The 16,543-nt window shown below is 40.1% G+C and overlaps 1 protein-coding gene across 2 annotated transcripts in view; it reads right to left on the reverse strand.

Annotated features, from left to right (window-relative positions):
* The window catches only part of PLCL2 (phospholipase C like 2), a 215,686-nt gene that overhangs the window by 79,167 nt on the left and 119,976 nt on the right, over positions 1 to 16,543 (reverse strand). The gene's annotated exons all lie outside the window — the stretch shown is intronic.

A 16,543-nucleotide genomic window follows, 5' to 3' on the forward strand; every position in this document is an offset into this window, starting at 1 on the left:
TGAAATATCTGATTTCTCATATAAACTGGTTATTTCAATAGCTTCATTTTATAAAGTATATTCCATCCAAATAATTCATTTTTAGAGAGTTTTCTTATAAAATGTGATTGCACATTCCAAAAGCTCATGTCCACAAATACAGAGCAGCTCATCATGGCACTTACAAACAAACCCACGTCTCATCACTAACAATTTGGTATAAGTCTCTGATATAACTTCAATCTTCCCAACTCAACTCCACTGGACATGTGACCCTGACAAATTTCTAAATAAAAAAGCATATACCTCTCTAAACTACGTAAGAATGGGTGGCAATAGATTGAGTAAATCCCTGATGAATGGATCTTGCATTTATAGAGCCAAGGAATGATATCAAGAACATCAAGATTCTAAACAATAAAATTGTATTATCACTGCAACTTACACACTTGACTCTACCCTGAATATGTTCCACCTTCATTCTCAGGTGCAATGAAGAACCACGATAGTCTTCACATCATCCTACCTGGTCAGAAGTTGCCACCATTAGGACAACTAATTAAATTCAACAGTAAAGGTGTGTGTCCCATGCCCTCCAATAGGGTGTGGCTCAGGGAGTAGTTGGGGTTTCAAATGGAGCCCACACTCAGGAAGCTCCCCAGGTTTCTATCACTAGTCTCCGTAACTTATATTGATGAAGATGAACACATCTGTTCTGTTTTTCTTTCAAAGTAGCCAGCACAAGCTGGCACAGACACCTCTGTGCCCACAGAACAGGTTGAAGGACCAAGGAGCAACATGGCTCTCCTCTGGGTCCCAAGTAATAGGGAGCAGGAGGCTCCCAACTCAAAGGGAGAAGCAGGCTGAATGCATTAATGAGCTATGAGTCACATGTTTTAGGTCAGCTAGTCTTCATTTTCGTCAATCTGAAAAGATTTGGCACTCACAAACTGCATAAAGACATACAAATTACCACACATGGAAAGCCAATTAAGTTCTTTGTTTCTTTGATCATTGCTTTTCTGTTTGAATTTCCACAAAGAGGACAATCATAATCCACAAAACTGAATGTAGAGACAATACTATTCTGTGAATACTACAAAAATAATTACACAGTTTAAGATATCGCACAGATTCTAGATGCTATAAAAACGTTTTTTAAAAAAGGTTTTATACTATTGCCAGTAGTGTTTGATGCATATTTCAACAGTAAATAAAAAATCTGGATGCTGGAAAGATTCAATTGCTAGAAGAAAACAGGCATGAGGTGTATATTCTTAAAGTTATTCCTCTCACAGTCCACTCTCCTTTTTTTCTCTCTTGGCAATTATTAGGCTAAACTCAAATTCTTCATCAATCTCAACACACCAAACAGATGCCACTTTTCCAGGATGCTCTAAGAAAAAATGTTGTTCACCTAACAAAAATAGTCAAGGTAACAGAGCAATTTGGCTCCATTGTTCTTGATGACCATAATATAATCCTTCTAGCTGGCTTAGTTCTTAAAGTTGTCACACCATACTTCTAACTCTACCTCTTGGACCCTCCCAGAAATACCCAGGCCCTTCTCTGGGTGATATTTCAGGAAGAATGTCTTTAAGGCAAACCAGAGGATGAACGGCAGCAGAGAGGGAAAGGCTGCAGGCTGGGTGGCTTCAGCAGTCTCGGAAGTGTGATGAGGATAGTGTCAATAAGTTACTTCTTTTCACAGATGCTGCCATAGTTTATGAATCATCTTTTCCCTGGGGCTTTCCACCTATTCAAAGGACAAGTTTCAGAGCTCGGATGAAGAGCAACTATCTTATGAACACAGAGACATTTCTCAGTTTTAAAGGTCAAATTAGATTTTTGCTTGGGTTCTCACCAAAATGATAGACTTGAAAATCAGGATTTATCAAGGGGAAACTATTTTCTAAATTATTTTGACATATTGAGTGTATTAGTTTGTTTTCACGCTGCTGATAAAGACATACCCGAGACTCGGAAGAAAAGGGAGATTAATTTGACTTACAGTTCCATATGGCTGGGGAGGTGCCACAACCATGGCAGAGCATGAAAGGCATTTCTTACATGGTGGTGGCAAGAGAGAATAAGAAAGAAGCAAAGTGGAAATCCCTGATAAACCCGTCAGATCTCGTGAGACTTATTCGCTATCACAAGAATAGCACAGGAAAGACTGGCCCCATGATTCAACTACCTTCCACAACACGTAGGAATTCTGCGAGATATAATTCAAGTTGAGATTTGGGTGGGGACACAGCCAAACCATATCATGGAGAAACAACCTGTAGATCACAGCGTGTTATCCCTAAGGTAGAGGAGACTTCCTTCCAACTACAAAGGCTGAGCCAAGGGAATTGCAGCTCTGAGGCAGGAGGAAAGGAGCTGGAAGCCCACCTCTTGCAGTACTGAGTGACTCATGTTGGAGCTGGGAAATCCCCGCACTATGTACCCATCTCAAGGCGAACAGAAAGTGGAGGAGAGGATGGTGGCTTTAGATGTTTGGACATTCTTTGCCAAGAACACAAAAAGAAGGCTTTGCAACCACAGGCTTTGCAACCACACCCTCTCCAGGCAACTAGTGGCCACTTTGTGAAGGAAGACGGGGAAGGAGAGACTGAGCATTTTTACCTAAAGAGCTGAGCATTTACAGTCCAAAATGAATAATGTAATGAATGCAATAGATGAAGTTTACCAACAGAATTAAAATCCAGGGACATCTACCTCCCTCATAAGAGAGGTAAGACAGTTACATTTTCTTTTTCATCTGGACTAAGCATGAAGTTTGAACTCAAACTCTGTCGCATAGCCTAAGGTGATGAAAGGCTCAACTAGAATTAGGGCCACAGAAATGGAAAGTCAGCCAGCATGGCCTCCTCCACTCAATTAAAGTTTATTTGTCTAGTAAAGACAAAAAGTTTACTGAATAAATGGGGTAAGGAAGCTAAGTACTTCCTCACAGCTTTGGAAACTGCCAGTTGACCAAAAGAACTGTGTATATTATCTCCAGAGCACCAACAGAATTTTAAAGATGTATAAAATCCTTTTCTTTCTTTTTTTTTTAAATTTCCTGTAAGGGTCCTTGACAGAGAGAAGAACTTAGCAAAGAACTTAGGAGGCACCTTCAGCCACTGCAGAAACACAGAGAAACTATCAAAGAAGAAAAAGTATCAAAAAATAAGCCTTGAAGAAATTATATAGGAGCAAAATCCAATATTCAATGTGGAATTTGATGGGAACATAGGAAGTAACTCCTCTACTCTACTTTTGCACAGGAAGAAAAAAGGCTACAGTACTTTGAACATCTTAGTTTTATAAAAAATGTAGTAGTATTGTTTTCCATAAAGCATAGGTTTAGAAAGAAGTTCCCTAACTTTTCTTGAGCTTTGGGTTTCAGATAAATTCATATTTTCTACCAGATTCGGGGAAATAAAGTGTTTGAAAAATAAGCAATCTGTATTTGCCCCTTTAAAAAGCAATAAAAATGCTCTAAACAGAAAAGTAAAACCATGGAGACCCTATCAAATACATGGCCCTAAACCACTGTCCCCTAACAGTTCTCCAGGTGGCACTGGCTCAAGTGAAATCTACCCAGGAACTGAAGTGATGCTAACAGCCGGGTCCCATTTCTCATTTACCAATAGGGCTGGACGGCACTGCAGCTCTTGTTTCCTAGCTTACTTGGCAATTTTAAATCAGACTGTTAGTATGTCAGATGACATAGTGGCTTGCTTAATACCATTTATCATTTCTTGTCTGAGGACACCAGCTGACAACATGTTGAACTCTATTAAAGTCGTCCTCCCAGAGAATTTAGACCTGGATATCAAACTTAATTGATAAAAGCTGCTCTGTGGTGCTATGTGATGACGCCTCTTTCAAGGGGACTGTCATCCCCTGAAGTGCTACTCTTTCCTCACCTGTTCCTTGCTTAGTATCTGGTGTGTGTGTGTGTGTGTGTGTGTGTGTGTGTGTAAAAATATTTTAAAATATGTGTTCCTCTGTGTTTTCTGTGAAGACATGTTAAGCTAGAAAACTGGATTGGAAGGAAAATCTTACAATTACCACTACTTACATACTTGAAGCACAATCTCCCAAAGGTTTCCCAATCTTCCAGCTTCTGATTACTCTGTGGTGGCCTGGTACTTCTCATCTGATGATACATGTGACGCTACCAGCACACTGTGTCTTTTAAACATTTATTTTCACTTCCATTGGTTTGGTAACTTGAACCATTACAAAATGGCTCGTCAATGGTTTTGATGATTTCAGAGAAACTGATTTTGGAAACATCGGCTGGACCTCTCCAGTCATCAAATTAAACAATAGCCTTTGGGTTTCAAATTATCAGGTCTGTAGGATGCATCTACCTTTCCCAAATCTCCCACCGCCCCCTTCCTTCTTTCATTCATTTTTAGTTTATTCTTATCCTGAAGCACAATATTCCATCTGGTCTTTTTTCTACAGTTATAAAAGTTGGTAAAGTTAACACCTTTAATTAAAAGGTTTTAATGTCAAGTTCTGAGGCAGGAGAGTGATAAAAGAAGCCACAAAGGCGATGGGGATCAATAGTAACCTTATTACAGATCATCTCTGGCTTGGTCCAAACCAGCATACTCCATTAATTATGAAGTATGATTTATCTCTTCACTGAATAAAGAAGTAACAAGAAAAAGTATATGAAACCATACCAACAACTTGACACAGAATGTTCATGATGCTGCATGTCAACTGCCAACATTTCTGTGTGAGGAAAAAAATCTTCATTTCACATATTTTATTTAAAGAACCTTGTTTTATTTAAGAAATATTTAAAGTCATGTGTTAGAAGAGACTACTCAGCAACTTATATACAAACACTCACAGAGAGCAAATAATATCCTCCCAGACAAAGCATCTTGTTCTGCCCTTTAAAAAATACTATTCTCTGCTGGGTAAATGGATTCCTCAAGAGTATGCTTTCTTAATTAAATCAAGGCAATTAAAATCAAGACTTTTGTGAAGTTGCAAAAAAAATGACTGAAAAAATTTAATTTCAAATGGAAAGTACAGAGAATGGAACTACAATGACAAGAATGAATTCATGTATAATCTCTGAACAGGTGGAGACTGTCCATTTGCTGCGTATAAGACCACTGTACTGCCTGTAAGAGAGGGGTGGGCTTCATTTTCTTTATTTTTTTCCTCTTCTCTCCTTTTTCCTCTCTACGACTTCAATTTAATTACAATGACTAAAGCATAGCCCATGACAGAAAAACTGCAGCAAAATTAACAAAAAAACTTTAGAAAACAACTTTCTTTTTATGTAATACATCACAAAATATTTAAATTTTCAATGTTTTCTCTCTATAGAGGAAGAATGTTGACTCCTTGATCTCTATAGGTTAGTATAGATCTCATAACAATTTTAAAAATTCAAGTTTAAAACAGTTGGTAGGGGCGGAGCAAAATGGCCGAATAGGAACAGCTTCAGTCTCCAACTCCCAGCGTGAGCGACACAGAAGACCGGTGATTTCTGCATTTTCAACTGAGGTACTGGGGTCATCTCACTAGGGAGTGCCGGACAATCGGTGCTGGTCAGCTGCTGCAGCCTGACCAGCGAGAGCTGAAGCAGGGCGAGGCATCGCCTCACCTGGAAGCCAAGGGGGAAGGGAATCCGTTTTCCTAGCCAGGGGAACTGAGACACACAACACCTGGAAAATCGGGTAACTCCCACCCCAATACTGCGCTTTAAGCAGACAGGCACACCAGGAGAATATATCCCACACCTGGCCGGGAGGGTCCCACGGCCACTGGAGCCTGCCTCACTGCTAACACAGCAGTCTGCCGCGATCTATCCGCAAGGCAGCAGCGAGGCTGGGGGAGGGGCGCCCGGCATTGCTGAGGCTTAAGTAGGTAAACAAAGCCGCTGGGAAGCTCGAACTGGGTGGAGCTCACAGCAGCTCAAGGAAGCCTGCCTGTCTCTGTAGTCTCCACCTCTGGGGACAGCGCACAGCTGAAGACCAACAGGGGAAGCAGCGGGGGCCGGTGCAGACGCGAACGACTCTGTCTGACAGCTTTGGGGAGAGCCGTGGATCTCCCAACGCGGAGGCTGAGATCTGAGAACGGACAGACTGCCTGCTCAGGTGGGTCCCTGACCCCTGAGTAGCCTAGCTGGGAGAAATCCCCCACTAGGGGCAGTCTGACACCCCACACCTCACAGGGTGGAGGACACCCCTGAGAGGAAACTTCCAAAGGAAGAATCAGACAGGTACACTCGCTGTTCAGCAATATTCTATCTTCGGCAACCTCTGCTGCTGATACCCAGGCAAACAGGGTCTGGAGTGGAGCTCAAGCAATCTCCAACAGACCAACAGACAGTCCTGCTGACTGTCAGAAGGAAAACTATCAAACAGGAAGGACACCTATACCAAAACCCCATCAGTACGTCACCATCATCAAAGATCAGAGACAGATAAAACCACAAAGATGGGGAAGAAGCAGGGCAGAAAAGCTGGAAATTCAAAAAATAAGAGCGCATCTCCCCCTGCAAAGGAGCGCAGCCCATCGCCAGCAACGGATCAAAGCTGGTCAGAGAATGACTTTGACGAGATGAGAGAAGAAGGCTTCAGTCCATCAAACTTCTCAGAGCTAAAGGAGGAATTACGTACCCAGCGCAAAGAAACTAAAAATCTTGAAAAAGAGTGGAAGAATTGACAGCTAGACTAATTAATGCAGAGAAGATCATAAACGAAATGACAGAGATGAAAACCATGACACGAGAAATACGTGACAAATGCACAAGCTTCAGTAACCGACTCGATCAACTGGAAGAAAGAGTATCAGCGATTGAGGATCAAATGAATGAAATGAAGCGAGAAGAGAAACCAAAAGAAAAAAGAAGAAAAAGAAATGAACAAAGCCTGCAAGAAGTATGGGATTATGTAAAAAGACCAAATCTACGTCTGACTGGGGTGCCTGAAAGTGAGGGGGAAAATGGAACCAAGTTGGAAAACACTCTTCAGGATATCATCCAGGAGAACTTCCCCAACCTAGTAGGGCAGGCCAACATTCAAATTCAGGAAATACAGAGAACGCCACAAAGATACTCCTCCAGAAGAGCAACTCCAAGACACATAATTGCCAGATTCACCAAAGTTGAAATGAAGGAAAAAATCTTAAGGGCAGCCAGAGAGAAAGGTCGGGTTACCCACAAAGGGAAGCCCATCAGACTAACAGCAGATCTCTCGGCAGAAACTCTACAAGCCAGAAGAGAGTGGGGGCCAATATTCAACGTTCTTAAAGAAAAGAATTTTCAACCCAGAATTTCATATCCAGCCAAACTAAGTTTCATAAGTGAAGGAGAAATAAAATCCTTTACAGATAAGCAAATGCTTAGAGATTTTGTCACCACCAGGCCTGCCTTACAAGAGACCCTGAAGGAAGCCCTAAACATGGAAAGGAACAACCGGTACCAGCCATTGCAAAAACATGCCAAAATGTAAAGACCATCGAGGCTAGGAAGAAACTGCATCAACTAACGAGCAAAATAACCAGTTAATATCATAATGACAGGATCAAGTTCACACATAACAATATTAACCTTAAATGTAAATGGACTGAATGCTCCAATTAAAAGACACAGACTAGCAAACTGGATAAAGAGTCAAGACCCATCAGTCTGCTGTATTCAGGAGACCCATCTCACATGCAGAAACATACATAGGCTCAAAATAAAGGGATGGAGGAAGATCTACCAAGCAAATGGAGAACAAAAAAAAGCAGGGGTTGCAATCCTAGTCTCTGATAAAACAGACTTTAAACCATCAAAGATCAAAAGAGACAAAGAAGGCCATTACATAATGGTAAAGGGATCAATTCAACAGGAAGAGCTAACCCTCCTAAATATATATGCACCCAATACAGGAGCACCCAGATTCATAAAGCAAGTCCTTAGAGACTTACAAAGAGACTTAGACTCCCATACAATAATAATGGGAGACTTCAACACTCCACTGTCAACATTAGACAGATCAACGAGACAGAAAGTTAACAAGGATATCCAGGAATTGAACTCATCTCTGCACCAAGCGGACCTAATAGACATCTATAGAACTCTCCACCCCAAATCAACAGAATATACATTCTTCTCAGCACCACATCGCACTTATTCCAAAATTGACCACATAATTGGAAGTAAAGCACTCCTCAGCAAATGTACAAGAACAGAAATTATAACAAACTGTCTCTCAGACCACAGTGCAATCAAACTAGAACTCAGGACTAAGAAAATCAATCAAAACCGCTCAACTACATGGAAACTGAACAACCTGCTCCTGAATGACTACTGGGTACATAACGAAATGAAAGCAGAAATAAAGATGTTCTTTGAAACCAATGAGAACAAAGATACAACATATCAGAATCTCTGGGACACATTTAAAGCAGTGTGTAGAGGGAAATTTATAGCACTAAATGCCCACAAGAGAAAGCAGGAAAGATCTAAAACTGACACTCTAACATCACAATTAAAAGAACTAGAGAGGCAAGAGCAAACACATTCAAAAGCTAGCAGAAGGCAAGAAATAACTAAGATCAGAGCAGAACTGAAGGAGATAGAGACACAAAAAACCCTCCAAAAAATCAATGAATCCAGGAGTTGGTTTTTTGAAAAGATCAACAAAATTGACAGACCGCTAGCAAGACTAATAAAGAAGAAAAGAGAGAGGAATCAAATAGACGCAATAAAAAATGATAAAGCGTATATCACCACCGACCCCACAGAAATACAAACAACCATCAGAGAATACTATAAACGCCTTTACGCAAATCAACTAGAAAATCTAGAAGAAATGGATAATTTCCTGGACACTTACACTCTCCCAAGACTAAACCAGGAAGAAGTTGAATCCCTGAATAGACCAATAGCAGGCTATGAAATTGAGGCAACAATTAATAGCCTACCCACCAAAAAAAGTCCAGGACCAGATGGATTCACAGCTGAATTCTACCAGAAGTACAAGGAGGAACTGGTACCATTCCTTCTGAAACTATTCCAATCAATAGAAAAAGAGGGAATCCTCCCTAACTCATTTTATGAGGCCAACATCATCCTGATACCAAAGCCTGGCAGAGACACAACAAAAAAAGAGAATTTTAGACCAATATCCCTGATGAACATCGATGCAAAAATTCTCAATAAAATACTGGCAAACCGGATTCAGCAGCACATCAAAAAGCTTATCCACCATGATCAAGTGGGCTTCATCCCTGGGATGCAAGGCTGGTTCAACATTTGCAAATCAATAAACGTAATCCAGCATATAAACAGAACCAAAGACAAGAACCACATGATTATCTCAATAGATGCAGAAAAGGCTTTTGACAAAATTCAACAGCCCTTCATGCTAAAAACGCTCAATAAATTCGGTATTGATGGAACGTACCTCAAAATAATAAGAGCTATTTATGACAAACCCACAGCTAATATCATTCTGAATGGGCAAAAACTGGAAAAATTCCCTTTGAAAACTGGCACAAGACAGGGATGCCCTCTCTCACCACTCCTATTCAACATAGTGCTTGGAAGTTCTGGCTAGGGCAATCAGGCAAGAGAAAGAAATCAAGGGTATCCAGTTAGGAAAAGAAGAAGTCAAATTGTCCCTGTTTGCAGATGACATGATTGTATATTTAGAAAACCCCATTGTCTCAGCCCAAAATCTCCTTAAGCTGATAAGCAACTTCAGCAAAGTCTCAGGATACAAAATTAATGTGCAAAAATCACAAGCATTCTTATACACCAGTAACAGACAAGCAGAGAGCCAAATCAGGAATGAACTTCCATTCACAATTGCTTCAAAGAGAATAAAATACCTAGGAATCCAGCTTACAAGGGATGTAAAGGACCTCTTCAAGGAGAACTACAAACCACTGCTCAGTGAAATCAAAGAGGACACAAACAAATGGAAGAACATACCATGCTCATGGATAGGAAAAATCAATATCGTGAAAATGGCCATACTGCCCAAGGTTATTTATAGATTCAATGCCATCCCCATCAAGCTACCAATGACTTTCTTCACAGAATTGGAAAAAACTGCTTTAAAGTTCATATGGAACCAAAAAAGAGCCTGCATTGCCAAGACAATCCTAAGTCAAAAGGACAAAGCTGGAGGCGTCACGCTACCTGACTTCAAACTATACTACAAGGCTACAGTAACCAAAACAGCATGGTACTGGTACCAAAACAGAGATATAGACCAATGGAACAGAACAGAGTCCTCAGAAATAATACCACACATCTACAACCATCTGATCTTTGACAAACCTGAGAGAAACAAGAAATGGGGAAAGGATTCCCTATTTAATAAATGGTGCCGGGAAAATTGGCTAGCCATAAGTAGAAAGCTGAAACTGGATCCTTTCCTTACCCCTCATACGAAGATTAATTCAAGATGGATTAGAGACTTAAATGTTAGACCTAATACCATAAAAACCCTAGAAGAAAATCTAGGTAGTACCATTCAGGACATAGGCATGGGCAAGGACTTCATGTCTAAAACACCAAAAGCAACGGCAGCAAAAGCCAAAATTGACAAATGGGATCTAATTAAACTAAAGAGCTTTTGCACAGCAAAAGAAACTACCATCAGAGTGAACAGGCAACCTACAGAATGGGAGAAAATTTTTGCAACCTACTCATCTGACAAAGGGCTAATATCCAGAATCTACAAAGAACTCAAACAAATATACAAGAAAAAAACAAACAACCCCATCAAAAAGTGGGCAAAGGATATGAACAGACATTTCTCAAAAGAAGACATTCATACAGCCAATAGACACATGAAAAAATGCTCATCATCACTGGCCATCAGAGAAATGCAAATCAAAACCACAATGAGATACCATCTCACACCAGTTAGAATGGCAATCATTAAGAAGTCAGGAAACAACAGTTGTTGGAGAGGATGTGGAGAAATAGGAACACTTTTACACTGTTGGTGGGATTGTAAACTAGTTCAACCATTATGGAAAACAGTATGGCAATTCCTCAAGGATCTAGAACTAGATGTACCATATGACCCAGCCATCCCACTACTGGGTATATACCCAAAGGATTATAAATTAGTCTACTACAAAGACACATGCACACGTATGTTTATTGCGGCACTATTCACAATAGCAAAGACTTGGAATCAACCCAAATGTCCATCTGTGACAGACTGGATTAAGAAAATGTGGCACATATACACCATGGAATACTATGCAGCCATAAAAAAGGATGAGTTTGCGTCCTTTGTAGGGACATGGATGCAGCTGGAAACCATCATTCTTAGCAAACTATCACAAGAACAGAAAACCAAACACCGCATGTTCTCACTCATAGGTGGGAACTGAACAATGAGATCACTTGGACTCGGGAAGGGGAACATCACACACTGGGGCCTATCATGGGGAGGGGGGAGGGTGGAGGGATTGCAGTGGGGAGTTATACATGATATAAATGATGAATTGATGGGTGCTGACAAGTTGATGGGGGTAGCACACCAACATGGCACAAATATACATATGTAACAAACCTGCATGTTATGCACATGTACCCTAGAACTTAAAGTATAATTAAAAAAAAAAAAAAAAACAGTTGGTAAACCTGCATCTAATAAAGATAGGCAGAGAATGCAATTATCACTCTCAACATTAAAAGGATAGTAAAAGTCACTTCAGTTTTAAAAGATTATGAATTAAATCACTTATATGATGGGGGAGGGTAGATACACCGAAATGCCAGTGCAGATCCATTCTTAAGAACACTGTGTTCTATGAAGAGTATCCAGATAGTCACTGGACTCTCTTAAACTCAGGTTACATATTCCTTATTTTCTCTTACCAGCCCCTAATTACATGAGCGAACAAGCTCAATCTTGATCTTGATTGTCAATAGTGGGTGTATTCAAGTTCATTTAAAGATATTTTAAGTAAAATATTTACATTTTTGTTTTCTGAAATTATAAACAATATGTTCAGACATTTTTTTTTTCTTTTTTTTTTGAGATGGAGTCTCGCTCTATCGCCCAGGCTGGAGTGCAGTGGCCGGATCTCAGCTCACTGTAAGCTCCGCCTCCCGGGTTTACGCCATTCTCCTGCCTCAGCCTCCCCAGTAGCTGGGACTACAGGCGCCCGGCACCTCGCCGGGCTAGTTTTTTGTATTTTTTTTTTTTAGTAGAGACGGGGTTTCACGGTGTTAGCCAGGATGGTCTCGATCTCCTGACCTCGTGATCCACCTGTCTCGGCCTCCCAAAGTGCTGGGATTACAGGCTTGAGCCACCGCGCCCGGCCCGTTCAGACATTTATCATCAAATTTCTTTGAGTGGAATTTGATCTATTGATTACAGTTTTCTTTAAGTGCATTAAATCTGCCTTTTAATATATGTTAAGTAATGCAAAATGAAGAATTTTCTACATTTTTCAGGCACAAGAACAAAAAATAAGGTGCCTGTAACTTCAAGAGTCCCACATGAATAACTGCAGATTATTATTATTAAAGTTACTTGGGTTTTATTGCTATATTGATCATTCATCTGCACATTCTACACGGTTAATTTTTCTGATCCGGATTGCAGAAAAAAATTGGACAGAGATACCACTTGGGCACCAACCCCGGGTCTGTCGTTAATTTGACATGCTACAGGGTTTCCATTTTCTCATGTGCAAAATAAAGGTGCTCAACAGGTGGTCTCTGAGTTCTGTTTCACTCCAAGTCTCCCAAATTCCATAATGCCTAATTCTGAGCATAGTCCTTTGCTCAAAAATCTACTATTTGTTACAGTCCAAACCTGGATTTCCCAGAATATGTGCTTGAGCATATTTCACCTATGAGCATGTTTCACCCGGTGAACTCATCTTGCAATAGCCTCCTCTTTACCAGTTGAATTCCAACTCATTCTTACAGCTCTAGTTCAAGGCCAGTGTTTCACTGAAGTCTTCCTAATCCCTGAACCTGAAACTAACCATTCTCTCCTTTGAAGATTCAAATAATTCATTTATATATTTTAAAATATCTATTTACTATCTGTTGTCTATCACCTTACCAGTTATCTATAAACATACTGCAGCATCTCTTCAACTAAATTATAAGCTCCTCAAGGGAAAAAAAAAAGTCTTTTTCATCTTTATATTACTTCATGTTGCCTAGAATAGTCACTGGTACACAGTAGGCACTCAATAAATACTTGTTGTTGATGAATGAGCAGTGCACATGGTAAGAGCTTATAAATGGGCATTGAATTCATCACCAAAAATGCAGTAACTTATTCTGTATCTGTTTTATTGAAATAAACCAATTAAATTTCTATTATACGCCACTTCAAAACAACCAAACACGACATCTTTAAAGCAAATCAATCATTTGGTACAAAAGTTCGACCCTCTGACTTTATGGTCATGATGTATGATATAATAAAATATACTGTTCAATGCAATAAATATGGAGTTGTGGGCAAAAGCCCAACCACATGCCTTAATAATGGAGCCCAGCCCCCATCTGTTGAAAAAAAGTAGATAGGTATGAAAAAAGGGACTCAAGGGTCACTTCCATTGAGAGAGGTAGAGAGAACAAGTTGACCAGAGGAAGACGAGCCCTCACAAGTTGAGTCCCTAAATCATGGGATGAAGTACTTAAGGACACTGAGCTTAAGTGGACAAAGATGCCTCATTTAAAGGCCCAGCAAGCCTCCATTTGCATGAGGCCCCTTCCAGCCCTGCTACAATTTCCCTACCTAGGGTTGCTATGTGCAGCTTTCTTGCTCTAGGTTCTAGCGGGAGAGGACTCTAGGGCCCTTGTTCACCACTGGGAGGAAGAAGGGTCATCTATGTGCCCCAGGCCTCCAGGCACAAGTTCAGCAGGTGCCTTCTATCCCACACTCATGTCTCTGACTCCAGCACTGCTAACAGGGTCATTCCCACTTTCCATCCCAGTCCTGTTCCTACTAAAACTCCCTTAATCTGCCTAGTCTAAGGATGTGTGTGAAAGTCTCCTCTTCTCCACTCCTGAATGGCTCTGATACCTGCCTTCTTGAGGTAAGTCCCAGGCTCACCCCACCACAGGAGCCACAAGAGCACCACAAGTCCTGTAAAAGCACAATTTCAGCAGTGTTCAAGGCCTGTTTGTTGGTGGTAATCACAGGAGCCATTAGGACAATGATCTGCATTCTCTGTTTTCACAAAGAAACTGGCACACTTCTGAAATACTATTTTACTAATAGAGTCTAGAAATTGAAAAGTAATCACAATCTTGATAGCATAAATACACATCTGTACATTTTAGGAGGTACCATGGCACTGTCCTCACAGGAGGACACACTTTAGGCATGCAGACTGGCCACAGCACAGGAGTTCTGGAGGAGTTTCTCAACTTGACTTTACTTCTCATTCGCCTCCACACATGATATATGGGAAGTCAACAGAATGAAATAAGATCTTATTTCTAAGGTTAATTTTGGGTCAAGCTCAACATAACATTACAAAAATAAAGAGCTATATTTAGAGTTATGGGCTGTCCGAGACCTTTAGTACATTTCCAATCAATATTTAATCTATTCTGGCTAGCTTTAATAAATTGTCACAAGGTAAGAAACCATTAAGTCACTAAAAGAACTGTAAAATATTACAAGAGTTATAATATTGCTGCAGCTATAATTTGAATTTAATTTTAAATTTTATCAGCTTATTTTATCAGATGGAATTAACAGAACATATCGATAATAAGGCAGTATAAGGCTGCACAGCTATTTCAATTATACATTATAAAAGAGTAATTTTATAATTTAAAAATTTTAAGCAAGCTAGCATATTCTGTCTTGTCAATTCTACAACAATATAATGATACAGTTAGATGCAGATAAGAGTTACATATTCAGTGCTAGCAACTACCAGTCCAAGAGGAAGGAGCAGGGAACCAAGGAGCAATGAGCCATTCCTGAGCTGAATATTGCTGTGAGTCCCGTAAAGGTTGCTGGTGGCCATAAGGATTTTTAACACAGACCATGAGAATCCAGCTATGATCACACTCCTGATGGAGCAGAAATCAGCCCCTGAACTTGGCCTGCCCTGTTATGCTGTTATCACCTACACGGGGGACTACCACCCTACTCTCAGGAAGTCCCTGTTAAAAAGCTTGCCATGAAGAAACGTCACTGTATGACTATCACAGAAATCAAAGAAATGTCTTAGGGGGTAAATCATATTAGATTTTGGTCAATGAAACAGGTCTGTGATTTTATTAGTGGCTTATGCTTAAAAAAGTCTATAAATATCAGTTACTTTTTTTGGCTTTGCCTCATAAAATTTAAGAAGTCAAGAACTATCTAGGCAGTCTGGGTCACAGCATGTAAAAGTTCTTCAAACTTTTCCATTTTTACCCCTTTTTCCATTTCCCCACCAAAGGAATCTCAGCATAAGTTTGCTGTGTTGATGTTGGTCCCCAGCCTCGCTTTCTCTCCTGGTGGACTCCATGGCTCCCCGAGGATGGGGCTGTTCATATGAGTTTTTGTGGCCCCCTTTGGCACTTAGCACAGTGGCACTCAGCACCCAAGCATAATCAGACACCTGACCCTGGCCTCCCTCTTCTCTGCAGGAGGGTGCCACTCTATGTAATTTGCTTGCAGTGTCCAGTATTCAGTTCCTGGTGTCTCTTAAGGTTACTATGAATGCTAAGAAGGAAACAGCCCCCACTACAATGTGTGACTACTTCATAGGAATCTATGAAATGTGCAAATATCACTTTTTTAAAGGTAATAAACTCACAAGCTGTTTAAAACATTGCATTCTTCTGACTTGTACTTCTAGACTTATTCAACCAAAGACTACAGAAGTATTTTCCAAAATATATTATTCAGAACCTTTGTTTTTAGAAATAGAATTCCAATGGTCAAGTCAATTTGTGAAACTGGAAACTGATTACTTTTGCTTCAAACTAGTATTTCCCAAAATTATTTAATCAAGGAAAATAATAAAAAATTATTTTCCCCCCATGTGATATTTACTAATAATCCTATGAAACCCTTCCCGTACGTGGTATTTACTAACATCCTAAGAAACCTATGAAGTAGTCACAATTTGAGAAGTGCTGGCCTAACATCTTTTTTCTTTCCCTTGAATTGCATAAATCCCTCTAAATTACAGCTTTCAGACAACTTACAAAACCGTCAAAAATATTTCTGATTAGGTTTATGATGCTGATCCTGTTTTGTCCTTGATCATGGCAAGCTACATCAGAAGAAACCCAGAGTTTAGTGGTCTTAGCTTGTGCTTTTGGAGTGGAGGAGGTAGCAGATGAGGTACTAACCCCCAGGCACTCTAAATAGTACTAGAAGACAACCTGGCCCATCTGGGAGGGGAGTGTCCAACATCACCCTTAACCCTGATAGGCTGAAGAGTCACTGACAGCTTCAACTACATCATACACTTTAAATGGGTGTCCTTCACCCACTAAAATCTCTCTTAGAGTTACAGTAAATAAAAAATTACAATAAGAGCAGGATGTGATTAAGAAAATTCAAGGTAAATCTTAAGTACAAATATGTAATAT

The sequence above is a fragment of the Rhinopithecus roxellana genome, chromosome 1 (genome assembly GCF_007565055.1).
Source record: "Rhinopithecus roxellana isolate Shanxi Qingling chromosome 1, ASM756505v1, whole genome shotgun sequence".
Taxonomy (NCBI): domain Eukaryota; kingdom Metazoa; phylum Chordata; class Mammalia; order Primates; family Cercopithecidae; genus Rhinopithecus; species Rhinopithecus roxellana.